Here is a 14,237-nt window from a genome sequence, read left to right as displayed (position 1 = left end):
TGGCCTCTGGAGTAGCTAAGATTACAGGCCTGTCCACAGGTCTGGCACCCTTTCTGATACTGATACTGTAACAGCACAAATGAGTGGGCTTATACAGTGTTCCTCGTTTTCTTTCACGGTTGGATATGAGTGTTGCCCATGTACACATCAGCATGCATGTGGTACAGCTTTATTGTTGGTGATGCTAAATTTGTGTAAAGTGGTATCTGTCAAGTCTCCTTCATGGGGCATTTTCTCACTCTGTAGTTTAAGAAGCAGCCTGTGAGTGTATGATCCTTGTCCTCATCCCAGTTGCTTGAACAGCCAGTGACAAGTCTCTGAATCGTTATCAAACAGTTGCAGTATGGGCACTTTATAATTTCACCTTAATGTTACATTTATTAGCTAGAGGTGTGTGTGTGTGTGTGTGTGTGTGTGTGTGAGAGAGAGAGAGAGAGAGAGAGAGAGAGAGAGAGAGAGAGAGAGAGAGGGGGGAACAGAGAGAGCAAGACTTTCCATTTTTCTTCCATGTTTTGAATATCACTGAACTCAGGGTTTTTGTTTTTCTTTTCAGGGTATTAAAACCTCAGGTGTTAGAAGAATGCTTAGTAGTTGCGCGCTGGCTGCTCTTACAGGAGCCCTGGGTTCAGTTCCTAGCATGCATGTGGTAGTTCACCACTTCTGTCTGTAACTACTGTTTCAGGGGATTCAATTCCTTCCTGCCTCTGCAGGCAATGAATGTAATGGTATGCAAGCAAAGCCGCCCACACATACTTAAAAACCATTTTTGGTGCTCAAACAATGTTTTTCTCTCTCCAGAAGACCCACCTATACCTCCTGCCTAGCTATTGGCCATTCCGCTTTTTATTACACCAATCACACAATACATCTTCACACAGTGTACAAATATCCCACAATAGGCACCTCTAAAATCCTTAGTTACATGCAATCCAAATGGCAAGGAAAAAAAAACCTCATACTAAATTGCTCCCAGAGTACTAACATCTTTTTTTTTATGATAAAGTGTGCCTTACTTTCAAATACTAATAGAAAATAGATGCTTTCCCACTGTTAGTGGGATTATGTCATGATAAATCCATCATAAATTGAAAGTATCACAAGTAAAAATTGGATTTCCAAGTCTAAACTACCAACACAGTACACTGTAGAAGAATGTCAGTTGTCTCCCATTCCAGATCCTTTGACTGGCAGTTCCAGCTTGATGCCCCATACAGAATACCGTACTTTTCTAGGTTAGGAAATGCTCAAAATTTCAACTCATTTCTCTAAAGAGATAGACTTCTTTTCTTTTTTTCTTTCTTTCTTTTTTTTTTTTTTGGTTTTTTGAGACAGGGTTTCTCTGCGGCTTTAGAGCCTGTCCTGGAACTAGCTCTTGTAGACCAGGCTGGTCTCAAACTCACAGAAATCCGCCTGCCTCTGCCTCCCGAGTGCTGGGATTAAAGGCGTGCGCCACCACCGCCTGGCTAGACTTCTTTTTCATTGTCATAAAAATCAAGAAATCAAACATCATAAATAGGTATCTGGGGCCATAGCTCAGTCAGGAAAGTGCTTGCTTAGAATTCATGAAGCCCTTAGTTGATCCCCAGCATCATATAAATTGGGCATGGTATAATCCCAGCACTCAGAGGTGGAGTCAGAAGCCTAGTGGCATCCTTAGCTACATAGCAAGTTCAAGGCTTGAGCAACATGAGACATCTGAAAAAAATCAAGAGTAGGCAGCTACCTAGTAGTAAGACCTAGTAGCTATAGAATTTGTATTTCATAAATTTGAGAATTGAAAGTAGCAGCAGCTAGTACTGTAGGCTACTGAACAAAAGCTGCACTCATTTCTTGTAGATGGGTTACACCATTGCTCACCTCTTTCTGCTCATACTTTTAGTAGATGGCTCCAGTCTACCTGCTCTTCAGAGGCTCTTCCCGCATTGCCAGTTTTATATACAGCTGTCTGCTGGACAGCCTCTTCTGGGCCTTCCTGGGCATGCCAGGCAAGCACTCTGCCACTGAGCTCCATCCTCAGCCCTTGTTTTCATGAGCTATAGTGTTCAGTTGTCTCTCTCCATCCCCAGTCACCTTAAAGTTCCAATCTCAGTTAATGGAGATGGGGAGGAATGTGTGTGAGAGAGAAAATATACATGAAAGTGTAGAAATGTTTAGACCAAATTTCTCCAGAGCACACCGTATTTTGGATACCATGGCCCTAAAACAGGTCTTTTAAATCTTTTTCATTCATGATCCCTTTCACCCAAGAAAATAACCTTGGATGTATAGGTATATAAAATAGCAATAAAATCATAAACTCATTTAAAAACAAACCTCTATTATGCATACAGCATTACTGTTCACTAAAGAGGAAGGCAATTTTTCACACTAGTGAGATAGATAGGTGTGCTAAGTTTTACATAATTAAATCTTGGCTGAATATATTATGTTGATCTAGCTTACCACATCTTCGTCCTTTAGAACTAATTAGCATTTTTATTTTTATGATTGTCAGAGCAGAAGATGCCATTTTGCATAAATATGTAATATAAAATGAAAAGCAGAAATATGTTTAGAACCATTTCAGAAATTATTCTGAAAATTATTCTGTCTAATCCTATGTCAAAATTCAACAATTTTTAATAAAACTGAGTCAGCAACTAGCAATTCTTAAAATCAAACAATCTGATGCAATCCAATCCAAAGATATTTAGTAATTTTACTAGTATACTGATATTGGTGATTACATGCTGAGAAATAAGGAAAATATTTAGAGTCTTTGCTTCCTATGGCTAACCCAGTATGTTCTGTAAGAGCAGAAATGTGTGCATGTACTGGAGACTCTTCCGTCAGTCACATATGATGGCCCTGAGTCTGAGCCGAGATGTTTCAGGCCGTATGTATTGGCACTGTGTGGTATCGCTGACATACTGTGTGGTAGGCTGACACAGTGCAGCCTGTGTGTTGTATGTTCAGAAAAACGCTCTAGTGAAGCCACCCTGTGCAACACAGGTGAATGTCAGAAACACCTCAGATTCATCATCTGTGATTTTGTAATACCCTTTGACCTTTTGCAAGTTCAGGAAACTTTGACTGTTATCAAATTTATCCAGACCCCCATATTCATTTACTGGACCCCATATGGGGTCACAAGTGACAGTTTTAAGAAGTTGAGGCCTCGGGCTAGAGAGATGGCTCAGCAGTTAAGAGCACTGCCTACTGTTCCAAAGGTCCTGAGTTCAATTCCCAGCAACCACATGGTGGCTCACAACCATCTGTAGTAAGATCTGGTGTCCTCTTCTAGCCTGCAGAACACTGTGTATATAATGAATAAATAAATCTTTTAAAAAGAAGAAGAGGAAAAAAAAGAAGAGGAGGAGGAGGAGAAGAAGAAGTTGAGGCCTAGACAAGGAATTTTAGCATTGGCCAGCTGTGCCCCTTGTCATACATTCCTAGTTTACTTTCATTAGTGGTCCGCACGTGTACCTCCCATGCTAGAATTTTTCTCTGGGGGGTATTTTGCTATCATCCCCTCTACCTGGTGGTATTGTTTCCACACACAAAAACACATCTTTTGCTTGTTGTTAAACTTATCCTTTATGCTAGTACAAAATTTCATATTGATTTATTGCCAAGTTCTCTTAGTTTGTGTATGATGGGAGAATGGTCTCTTTACATGTTAAAATGGTGCTTGAATTTGCCTTGTTGTTTTGAGGGCCTGTTGTTATTGTTGTTTTAGACAGGGTCTTACTGTGTAGCTCTAGCTGGCCTGGAGCTCACTATGAGCCTCAAACTCACAGGAATCCAACTGTTTCTGCTTTCCAAGTGCTGGCATTAAAGATGTGCATATCTTGTTCCTTGGTACTAGAGACCAGATCCAGGGCTCTGTGTATGTTAGGCAAGCTCTACCACTGACCTCCATCACCAGCCTCTAAAGGCTCTTATTGATAGTCTGTCTTAAAACATACTCAGGCGCCAAAGAGATGGCTCAGTAGTTAAGAACACCTACTGTTCTTGCAGAAGGCCAGCTTCAACTCCCAACATCCCTGTTGGGCAGCCCACGGTTAACTCCAGCTCTAAGGGGATCTGACATACTCACATGCATATATTCTCTGCCATATATACATAATCTAAAATAAAAATATGGAGAATACTTGACTGTGTAGCATATGTATAATGAACAACAAAGGTAACCTTAAAATTAGCACCTAAAGATATGTCAAAATTAGGCATTTGTACCTCTTCATGGGAAGGTGGGTTGAGAAAATGTTTCTCTGTGTAGCCCTGGCTGACAAGTGGAACTTGCTTTGTAGACCAGGCTGGCCTCAAACTCATGTATATCCACCTGCCTCTGCCTCCCGAGTGCAGAGACTGAAGTTAGGTGTCACCATGCCTGGCTGGCATTTGTGTCTCATTTTTTAGTATCTGCTGAACCAATGAAGCCCTGTCCCAGACATTCTCTAGGAACTTAGTTCTGCTCTATGTAGGTTTTGAATGAATTTGATAACCTAGCTTCCTAGTCCCTGTAGCAGGAAATATACACATAGAATCTATGGGTGAAGGCCAAAGGCAGCTGCACCAAAGAAAGACGGCACCTTTTCTCTCCTTGACGAACAAGAGGGGAGAGGAGTTTGAGCTGATTCAGCACTAAAAACCGAGTACTAACGTTGTGAAGATGTCACTAAATCTGACAAAAGAAAATGTTTCTATTTTTTGGACAAGTTATTTGGGAAGATGACGCTGTAAGAAGACAGAGCTTGTGCCTGGAGTCCTTTACAAAATGCTAATGTGACTGGAGAGATGGCTCAGAGAAAAGAGTACCAGGGTTTGAGTCCCAGTACCCATGTCAGGTGGCTCAGCAATCCCCTGTAACTCCAGCTCCAGAGGATCTGAGTCTTCTGGCCTTTTCAGGCACCTGCACACACACACAAGACTGAAGGATAATTCATGACTAGCTCAGTCAGTAATGTATGTGCTTTGCAAGCACAAAGACCTTAGTCTTCTCCAGAACCCTTGTAAAACGTGCTGGACAAGGAATTCTGTCCTTGTTATTCCAGAGGATACCTGGAAGTCAGAAGTGGATGCCTGGGACTGACTGGCCAGCCAGCTGTAGCCTACTTGTAGAGGCCAGTGAGGAACCCAGGCCAGAAACAGAAAGATGGGAGGTACCTGAGAAACTACTCCTGAGATTGTCCAGTGGCCTCTGCATATTATACACACACACACGCACACACACACACGCACACACACTCACACACAATCCTGCACTCACTTAGTTTATCTATAAGCCTGGTGATATAAAATTCATAAATTTCATAGACAGTGTCTATAGTGTATTTATATCCTTGCTATTGCAAAGTTCTGCAAACTCATTTGTGGGCATATTTTTCAGAATGCCTTTTTTGTTGACAAATCAGGGACTGGTGACATTTCTACATGGGTAGCTTACTTGAGTTTTGTGATTTTTTTTAGAACAACTGGTAGGGTGCTTTACAGCCAAGAGCAGTCAGAACACTTGTATCTTCAGGAGGCTCATATTTGTCTTCCATATGTTCTGTTTGTTTTCACTTCATTCCTGAGCCAAGTAGCCAAACAGTAGGTTTCTGAAACAAAACCCAGCAAGCTGATTCCTGCCTTTGTTGCCAGAGGCCTGGGTAGGAGGAACATCTCAAATGCCAGATAGCAATATCCTGGGCTTTTAAAACTGTGTTGTTCAGTTCATTTCCTAGTACTGAATATGGTACACTGTGACCCATCTCAGCGAATGAAGTGTTGCCCTGTGATCCATCTCAGTGAATGAAGTGGTGCATTGTGACCTAGCTCAACGGACACTGCTTTATTTTGAATCCACCTAGCATTGTTCGATGAGGGGTAAAATAGGATGTGACTCTTTACTGTTTTTTCTATTTAACGCCATAGAGCCTGAAAGTCAGAATCATGTGTGATGGCCACTTAGTCTATTCTGCCTTAGTTTAGGTTGCTGATGGCCTTGTTATACCTGGCACGCTTGTCATCTAACAAAAGACACCATACCTTCCAAAATCTGTAAACATTCCACCTGCCAGGACTCACAGAGAAGCATGGGGTAGCTGGCAACCCTGTGGTGTTGAAGATGAACACCTCATTGGATGCTTCCCACGCAACCATCTTTGGGAAGAAAAATGAGTCAGAGTTTGTCTTTTGAAAAATCCAGAAAAATATAATCTGCTCTCCTAGAAATGAGTTTCCATCACTCATCAAAACAACACCTTTCACCAGAAACTTTATTTCAAGAGAGCCCCATGAGCTCCTTCCTGTGCTTTCAAAATCAAACTCCTCCCTTCACCCTGATTATCTCCAAAACCGGGGACGGGGGCCACAGGACCAGCTCCTCACTCTAGGCAGGCAGGTACTGCTGTTCACTGTGGGAGGGCAGATCTGTAGGCTCTGCTGTGTTCTCATGGCTGTGCAAAGGACCGAGGGTAATATGCCGAAACAAAAGGCAGTTTGTAGCCCAATATGCACCAGATGGAGTTGCACAGAAGTTAGAGAAGGGACACTGCCATTTTCTAGGGACTAGAAAAGCACACAGGAACCACTGACTTGCATGCCTCTCCTAAGGAAAGGCATGGAGTTGGAGAACATTAGTTTGAGTTTTCACCAGAGGCAGTCATAGTAAGTATAAATTACATTGTTAACCTGAGGCCGATTCCACAATCTGAGGGCAACACTAGCATTTTCAGAAATAATGTCCCTAGCAGAAGAACTAGAGGTGGGAAGTGGAAATGGTTGTTGATGGTCTGTAGATATATTCATCACCTAACAAGAGAGATGGGACAGGGAAAGGACGGAACCAATGCACAGTGTTCTTGATGTCACTTTATTTAACCACTTCCAGACAGCAAAAGGAAATATAGGGCCAAGGGGATGACTTAGTGGGTAAAGGCAGGTTAAGAAAGACAACCTGGGTTTGGATTTGGAGAACCCACATGACAGCCAGATGCAGCAGCACACATTTGTGACCCCCACATTCCTATAGTCCTGAAGCCCATGGATCAGCAAACTACAGTTACACAGTGTAACAGCATAAACAAAAGAGACCCAGCCTCAGAAAAAGCCAAGCGTGAAAACTGACTTCTGACTATGTCCTGGTTCCCAACATGCACTATGGGATGCTTCTTAGTTACCGCTCCATTGCTGTGAAGAGACACCAAGACCAAGGCATCATATAAAAGAAAGCATCAATTGAGGGCTTGCTTCCAGTGTTAGCAGGGTAGTCCATGACCATGGTCACAGAGAGCATGGTGGCAGGCAGGCATGGCACTACGACAGCATCTGAGAACTTAGATCTTGCCCACAGGCAGCAGGCAGAAAGATAGCAAGACTGGGCTTTTGAAACCTCAGAGCCCATCCTCAGTGACACACTTCCTCCAACAAGGCCACACCTCCTAATCCTTCCTAAACAGTCCACCAACTGGGAACCAAGCATAAAGACTTCTGGGTCTATGGGGATCATTCTTATTCCAACCATCACAGTAATGTTTGTCTGTACAGACACACAGACACACACCAGAACAAAACCCACACCACTCCTGCTCCAAAAAGGAAGGAAAATACATTCATTTTTCTCTCTTTAGTTATTCCTTTGAAAGACAATGTGTTTCCATAAAAATAGAGAAGTGGGGGTCTGGAGAGATGGCAATGACCCAGCAATTAGGCGTACATATTCACTGCTCTTCTAGAAGATCCCAGTTCCGCTCCCAGCAGCCATGTCAGAGGCTCACGACTGCCTGCAACTTGAGCTCAGGAGATGCAACACCCTCTTCTGGCTTCCATAGGCAACTCACACTCACTTGTACAAATCCACACATAGACACACACGCATACACATAACTAAAAATAAATCCTAAAAATATGAATATCAAATATACAAATCTTTATTATAAAGTCAAACCATTCATGTAACCAGATTAGAAAGAGAATGGTTTTAACACCCAGAAGCCTCTTTCTGGTTCCTTCTCCATCAGTACCAAGGCAGGAGATGTTAGGCAGATGTGGAAAAGGATAAGAGCCTTTCACTTCCTAAGCTTGATATTTCTCCTGTTTGCCAAACAGTTTCAGCATAGATCACTGGAGACTGCCCTACGTAGCAGTTACACACAGACATTATAATCCATGCCTAAAGCAAGACCACAAACAAGATTATTAAAAATGACTAATAACTAGTGAACCATGCTCAAAATAAAAATATATGTAGTGGCGTGTAGGCCCATATTTCGGTATGGCACAAGAGCCATAGGCCCGATCTGAGGTGGTCACGTAGCTTTGCAGACAAGCTGTCAGCCTAACAACAGCCTGGATGTGCTGCTCCTATTTTCTTTTGTTATTAATGTAGATCACCTGAAGAGAGGTGTTGGCTGAAGCTGATCAGGATGTTTGGTGCTCCTTCCTTTTGTAATTTGGAGGATGTCTTACAGAGATGCTAATTCATGGCCTACGTGACAGCTAGCATACTCACAAACAGGTGGACGCTGACGTGACAAAGGCCATTCACTTGGTTACCTAGGAGACAGCCTAATGTATTTTCCCGCTCAATTGATGGGATGATATATAAACTGTTTGGAGAATAAACGAGAGATCTTGCCCTTCAAGGATGACCGTGTAAGTTATTCCTTGCGACTCCGTTCCAGTCTAGTTAGGGAAAGATAATCTTATATGTTGGAGCCACACGGGCCTCGACAGTGGGGCTGAAGAGAAGGTACAGGAGCTAAGAGCTGTTCTTCCAGAAGACCTGAGTTTGATTCTCAGCAACCACATGACGACTCACAACTGTCTGCCACTCTCATCCCAGGAGATCTGATACCCTTTTCTGACCTCTCTGGGTACCAGGCATGCATGTGGTGCTCAGACCTATATGCAGGCAAAATACTTAGGAGGCAGAGGCAGGTGAATGTCTGTGAGTTCAAGACCAGAATGCTCTACATAGTGTGTTCTAGCCAGCCAAGGCAACATAATGAAGTCCTGTCTTAAAACAAATTTTTTCAAGTGTGTGTGGGTACATTTTGATAAACACTGTTAGGTAATTTCCCAGAATATTTGTGCAGACTAAGATGGATGCAATATTATTAGGCAGTATAATTTTATGGGAACATCATTGTACATGCCATCCATCATTGGCTGATGTGTCATTTCTTGGCACATGACTGTATTTTGAATGAATGTACCACAATTTAATTATGTATTCCACCATGATAGACATACAGCTTATTTCTGGTGCTTGGCAATGACACATAGTGAGGTTTTGAATATTCTCATATATAATTTAGAGTGGGATTTCTGGATTACTGAGTTTCCCTATGCCCAGTTTTGGCAGACACTGATTGTCTGAAGTCTTATTACAAGACCCAGCAGATATCTAAGGCCTCAGATAATACCAAACCCAGTGACCACAGATTTTTCCCATACATCTTTATGATAAATTTCAATTTACGAATTAGGTATAGCAAGTGATTAACAATAAATAATAAAAAGAATGATTATAAATTATGTTAATATTCTCTCTCAACATCTTGTTTTTTCATTTATAGGAGACATTTTATGATTTTCCCTTGGCATTTCCAAATTACTAACATCATTTTTTTTAAAGTAACATTTTTTATTTGTTCTTTGACAATTCCGAACACCTTGCTCATATGCACCCAGACTTCTTCCCTCAACCACCCCCCTCCCGGAACCTCCAACAAGTCACCCAATAGACACTTATTCTCACTACTTGTACCAGTTGTGACTGTCTGCATTAACTGTTGACTACTGTGAGCTTAGGGCAGCCCCAAGCCGTGGCGCCACCACTCGTACCCTGAGGGCCATTACTCCATAAACAAGTGGTACTTGACTGACAAGCTGGTAACCAAGACAGCGTGTAACATTCACAATGTGCACACTGGACAAAAGGACAGTTCCTGTTCTAGACTGGATGGTAAAAGATTTCATCACTGTACTCTGAATGGGGTGGATCTTAAAACAATGAATGCTTATTTCTAAGATATTCCATTTTATATTTTCAGCTTGCCATTGGCAGCAAATGAATGAAACTGTGTAGACGGTGAAACCACAGTTAAAGAAAGGTGAGTGCACAGGCTATAAGACAGTATGTGCAGGGCTCGCTCCGTGCTGGCTCAGCTCTTACCAGGGCTTTGCGCACCCACCCCATGAGTAAGTAAGTGGTGGACTGTTGCAGTTTGGAAACAGGTTCTTTCATTTCCACTGTTTTCTCTTTTTAATTACTGAGTTCTTTGGGTGAGGAGGGGTGTTTGTTTTGTCTGGTTTTGTTTAAATGGTCTCTCTATGTAGCTAAACTGACCTCAGTACACTCAATACAGGATCCTCCTGCCTCAGCATCCCAAGTGCTGGGATTGCAGGGATGAGCCACAATGCCTGAAGACACTGATCTCTCTCTCTCTCTCTCTCTCTCTCTCTCTCTCTCTCTCTCTCTCTCTCTCTCTGTCTGTCTGTGTCTCTGTCTCTCTCTCTGTCTCTCTCTCTGTCTCTCTCTCTGTCTCTCTCTCTCTCTCTCTCTCTCTCTCTCTCTCTCTCTGTCTCTCTCTCTCCAGGCTGGTCTCTAAGTCATTCTGCAGCAAAGGATAAACCTGGGACATCTAATCTTCAGATTGGGCGAACACCATGAGCCTGGGGTGCTGATTTCTAGCCCCACTGAAATGTGGTCATACAGTGTGCTGTGTACACAGTTAGCTTGTGTTTCATGTATGACAACTTCCTATCTGTGTGTACATGATATGACAGATCAGTAGGTATCATATACTTTATCAAATACGTGTCTTCCTGATCCATGAAGTATCAAAAGAAAACTCTTAGGTTTTCTGTTTGTAATAGTGGAGATTACAGACTGAGTTTTAGCCCCTAAAACTCAGATGCTGAAGCCCCAGCCCCTACTATAACTGTATTTGGCCAGCAGGTGTCTAGGGGGCAGTGAAGGCTAAGCAAGGACATGTGTACAGAGCCCTCTTTTTGAGATAATTGTTACTATTTTTTTCAACATAATACTTTTATTATTGGGAATTTTGTATAATGCATCCCCAGACTCACTTCCCAATCTTCCCAGGTCTACTCCTCTTGTGACCTCTCCCCTCAAAAAAGATGAAAGAAACAAAACAACAATAAATCAATCAAACAAACAAAAGACACAAGTCCAATTTATGTTGCCCATATACTCACTGGAGCATGGTCAAACTCCCAGTGGCCATCCCTGTCAAGGACCATTTTCCTAAGGATAGATTTGTCAGGGACCATCGTCCTTACAGGGATAGCAGAGGTCATTGCCCTAAGGATGTTTACAGAGAACCCACCCCTCATCCCACTATCTTGAGAGCTATCCTTTAACAGAACCCACCCCTTACTCCAATGCTAATGGATCACATCTGTTAATGGAACCCACCCCTTACTCCAATGTTAATGAATCACATGCTTCGGCTTACACCAGGTGCTGGCTGATGACCTTCAGTTACCCCAGCAGAGTTCCTGCCTACCCCTACCTCCACCCCATTCAAGGGTATATAAGCTGTAACTTTCACCCCAATAAACAGAGACCTTGACAATAGAATCTTGCTTGGTCTCCATTTCTCTCTCCAGCCCATGTTCTTGCAGGTTAGCGCCCCTTCAGAGGACCCTGAATAGCTGACCCACCAAGCGGGGGTTACACATCCCCTTAAAGAAAACTGGGTCCTTTCCCACGTGCGTCCTTGCCAGAATCCATCAAGGTGGAGAGCTGCATTCCAGCACCCTTATCATAATTGTTGAGAGTTCTCTGCGATGACTTCCTGGGGGTGGGGGGGTTCTTAAAAGCCATCTATGACTCTCTTTCTCAGCTGTGAGTCTGAAGTCATCAGTGCCACTGCAAAGTAGCTACTTTGTCCTTTACAGTTAGCTAGAGAATGGACCATAGACTTCTACATGGTTACTGGAGACAACATGGACATACATATGGCCTCGGCATCAGTACATGCGACGGACCTCAGCACGGCCTCCATTGGCAGTACAGACCACAGACATCAATGCAGCCCTCTGCTGATACATAGGCTATGAACACCATCAGCCATTGGACATCACTGTGGCTTCAGGCTGCAGTGAGACCACAGACCCCAACATGTCTTCAGGCGGCAGCATGGGCCACTCACTTCAACATGGCCTCTGGCGGCTGCACGGCCCATGGACATCATGACTCCAGGCTGCAGTGGGACCACCGAGCCCAACGTGGCCATCAGCGTGACCTCAGATGGCTGTACCGTTGTTACATGGATTGCTACTATTTTTAAAGGATTGTTAATATTTCTAAAGAACATTCTTTGGGATTTTATTTAGTATTGATCTGTGGTTTATGGGATTCTGTTGGTCTCTTGTTAGGTTTTCTCTCACAAACATTTTATTCCCATCATCAGTCATTTGGAGAGAGTTTCCCAGAATGACTCAGTTCTGGTGTGTTAGAACCAGCTCAGGGTGTTAAGAAACTGAAGAATATCAGACAGGTCTGGAATCTCACAGAGAACAATGTCCTGGTAGCAGCCGGAGCAGAGGCATCCCTGGGACTTGGTTGGAAGAAGAGAGCTTAATGTGGCCTAGACAAAAGTAGCTTTTGCTGAGCTACTGGTCCTTCTCAAATTACCACCAAACTGCCTAGGCACTCCAGCCCCAGGGATGCTTGCTAAACCTTCACAGATTACTCTGCTGGCTGCAGGTGCTTATAACAGACTTGGAAATAACAGGGGAAGAAGCTGGCCAGGGTTACTCCGAGCGACAGTCACAGTGGCTGTCACTACAGCCGCACAGATGGCCATTTGGCAGGGTGCATGGCCATGAATAAGCCAAAGCACTTCAAAGGCATCCTGTCCTTTCTTGCAGTTTCCAGGTTGCTGTCCTTCTGATTGTTGCCCTATGTATGTAGCCGTCTTTTCTCTCGTTATTTTTAAGATTGCCACCATATACTATGAGAAAAAGAAATTAGGAACAATATCCTATTGAGAATACCTTCAAAATGTTAAGTATTTAGGAATACATCTAATCCAAGAAGAGAAAGGGCTCTACAGCGAAAACATCAAGACACTGAAGAAGGAAGTCGCAGAAGACATTAGCAGACACTAGATGATGAGAAGACCTTGTCTCATGATCCTGATTGGCAGAATTAATACTGTGAAAATGAAGACTAAAATTAATTTACAAGATTTGATGCAGTAACTATCGAAATTCTGATGGTATATTTCACAGGCCTAGAAAAAAAAAACAATACAAGAATGCATATAAACTAAAAAGAGCACAGATGGCCAAAACAAGAATCAGGAACACTGCTGGAGGGATTACAACATCCAGCCTCAAATCATACTACAGAGCTCTCGGGATAGAGACAGCCTAGTGCCGCCATAAAAACAGGCAGACCAATGGAATAGAATAAAGAACCCAGCAATAAAACAACACAGCTATGGACGCTTAGTATTTGACAAAAGAGGCAGAAATAAACCTTGGAAAAACAACAAGTGTCATTTATGTCTCCACGGGAAGAAATTCTTATAGCATAAGAAATTCTTAAGGATTGAATTTCATATTCAATCATGGAACTTCCACAATAAGGATCTTACTTAATCCCAATCGTCTCCCAAGGTACTTCATAGTAATTCACAATAGGAACTAAATTCCAACCTGAGTTGTTTTTTTTTTTTAATATGAAGGGGTACTTTTATTATTTTCTTAGATAACATCTTAATGAATACACCAGGTGCATTTTCTCAGCTGGCAAATAAGACACACAACAAAACTTCCTTATGCCTGGGAAGTCAAGAGCCGTCACCTGTCTCTGGGAGGATTCGGTTTCTTACGACGTCTGTGATACTGTCCGTGCGGGTACCAGCGGTGCTTCGTGGTGAAGAACACCTTGCTGAGTTGTTCTATCATGGGGCCTTGCTCAAGCCGCTCACCTTTTATTTCTAATTTGGTGTTCAACACTTGTTCATGTGTTTCTTCATTATTACGCAAAATGTCTGTGTCTGGCTGAGGGATAGGTTTCGTGTGTTCGTACGGGATGTCCACAGAAGGGTGGTAGCACACTATTGTCCGGCCATCCATGTCAAAGCGAGCTCTACCTTGCAGTTGTAGTTGTCTGGAAAGGGAGAGTAGGTAGACTTTCGACAAACACCAGATAAGGCTCCATTTTGGATTGGAAACAAATGTTTCCAGGTAGCCCTGCTTGATGTCACCCATTTCGCTACTGCGGCCAT

General features: G+C 42.9%; 1 pseudogene; it reads right to left on the bottom strand.

Moving 5' to 3' along the window:
* Positions 1–13,806: 13,806 nt before the first annotated feature.
* Positions 13,807–14,237, bottom strand: LOC119808363 (annotated as a pseudogene).

This window comes from Arvicola amphibius, chromosome 2 (assembly GCF_903992535.2).
Source record: "Arvicola amphibius chromosome 2, mArvAmp1.2, whole genome shotgun sequence".
NCBI lineage: Eukaryota > Metazoa > Chordata > Mammalia > Rodentia > Cricetidae > Arvicola > Arvicola amphibius.
Note: the sequence above shows the minus strand (reverse complement) of the source record. Positions and strands in the feature narration are given on the sequence as shown.